Here is a 2,391-nt window from a genome sequence, read left to right as displayed (position 1 = left end):
AGTTAATAAAGACGCAAAGCTTCCGGATCTAGAGATCAAGATTAGCTGGAGTAACGAACTGCCGACCATAATTGCCGACCACGCGAGTCGACTATACTTTCGAGGTAGAAGGGTTCATAGTTTATTAGGCGTAGACACTAATCTTACCTTCAAAAGAAGATAGGGCATACTATCAGCTTGAGGACGGCTGATTTGCTTGCTCTAGACTCTTCTTCTCTATAATATCTTTCTATCCTTGTCGTGATCCCAGAATTCGGAAAGGTCGTTCGTAGGACAAAGCCCTAGGCGGTCGAAAAAGGCCTTCAGGGGAAGTTGAGCAGTATGGGCAAAGCAGGGAAATCGCTCCGGACGGCTACCTCGATTACACTCCGCAATTGCCTCCTCCTCTTCCTCTCCTATCTCTGATTCGGGACTAGTCTCCGTACCTAGATAGAGAGGTAGCTGCTCCAAGCTCGTTGGTGGCTTAGTAACCGTTATACCGTACCTCTCTTAACAAGTATCAATCGCTGAAACACTATAGAATATTAGAGGAGAGTAATAACAGTATAGCAAGTGTCCTTACATCGCATTGTGTAGCGTCTTATTGTTAGAGGCGTTGTCGCACGTAATAGCAGTCAATCGCCGCTCAATCTCGAACTCTTGTAAGATCTCGAATAGTATCTCCGCAAGATGATCACCAGTATAACGGCCAGTAATATGAGGGAAACCAAGCATCCCTTCGTACCAAGTCTATTGGTCGTCAATCCAGTAGACCCGTATAGTTAGGAATAAGGTTTTCATAGTCCTGGATTGCCAACCATTACACGCGATAGCCATCTTGAATCTTCCAGCGAGACGGGCTTTAAGGGAGTCGGCGGAGTCTATAACCTTAGTATCGAGCATCCTTCGGTATGTCGACGCGCATTTGAACGGAATTGTCTCGACCTGTCCCGGAAGTAGTGCCATATAAGTCTGTTTCACCGAGGGTCGTTCAAAGAACTGGAATAGTAGACCGTTATCGACAATCATCTCAAAGCATAGGCGCGGGAAATCGTCTAGTGTATAGCCTAGGTCCCTTGTCTACCGTGGATTGCTAACAGTCTAGAAATATCGTCTTAGTATAAGTAGCTAGACGTAGTCGGCAGACGTGGTCGGCAGGTATGGTCGGCGTTAGTTAGTACTTACCTGTCGATGCTTCGCGGCCGTAAACATCTCCTTTGTAAACCCTCGCTCATCTTGTTTCTCCTAGCAGTTCGAGGAGTCGAGATGCTTCTCGACAGATATTGTACTAGTATTTAGTACTAGGTGTTTTAGTACAGCGTCACAGCATCTGTATACGACTTTAGGCGTCGCATCTTCTTGAAGCATTCCCTCCTCTAGGAAATCCTATACCCAAGATGTCCGAGACTCACTCCCCTAGGTAATTAGGGACCGATCGAACATAGCACGACCGTTCCGCTTTTTAAGGCGCTTTCCGGTATAATTCCACTACCGTACCTCGTACCAACGCTCAAAGTTGTCCTTATACCTAAGCCTCTATAGCCAGCAATTTGACTTGATATCCCACTCTCCTACATAATCAGGCTCGATAGGGAGAATAAGGGAACTATCTAGTTCCTCTTCTACTGGACTCGGCCGTCTCGTTCTACGCCGCCTAACGTCAGGTTGTCGTCGGCGTCGACCTAGTGTTAGACTCGATGGCGCGTTGAGTGTCGTCCTATAGCGCTGGCGTAGCCGTGCGCTCGATCGCGTAGGGGTCCCGGAAGAGGTATCGGGCTAGGAGGAGGATTCGAGCCGGGAGCTTCCTACTCCTGGGGAGGACGAGAAGGAGGACGAAAACATAGTAGATAGACGACAATAGCGTAAAAGTCCAGAGGTATCTTAAAGAAGTAGGAGTAGAAAGGGGAAAAAGAAAGAGAATTTCCTGTACTCAATCATAGTGTTACGCTATAACAAGGGTATAGCCAATAGGATATGCCGACATTCTGCCACATCCGAGCCAACCTATCGAAACCCTGGTTCAGGCGTCGCTTGCTATTTACCCATCGCTTCCGCTTCTTAGTCTTAAACTTTAACAAGGGTAGCCAGTCTCTTGTCCTTCTCAACCAGTTCCTCGAGACCAGAAATCGAGAGGCAGAGTTCGTCTTCTTAGAGGAGGAGGAGCAGGATAGCTTCGAGAGTAATACCAGTATACTCTTTTACGCTACAATAGATAAGGCTTTCCATCACTACTAGCCACATTGTCTGTTCCTTCGTAAGAGAGTTCTCTTTCTCGCACATCTTGTACGCCATCTTTGCGAGATGCTTGTTCTCCTTCATTGTCTTTAAAGGCAAAAAGCCGTTAGCTGCATAGTCGTAGGTAGCGGGAATAAGCCAAGAAGGGCCTGGCAATCGCCCTCCATAGTAGGCTTG

Source organism: Sphaerulina musiva (assembly GCF_000320565.1).
Source record: "Sphaerulina musiva SO2202 unplaced genomic scaffold SEPMUscaffold_10, whole genome shotgun sequence".
NCBI classification, from domain to species: Eukaryota; Fungi; Ascomycota; class Dothideomycetes; order Mycosphaerellales; family Mycosphaerellaceae; genus Sphaerulina; species Sphaerulina musiva.
The sequence above is the reverse complement of the archived record's forward strand: the minus strand, read 5'-3'. Positions refer to the sequence as shown.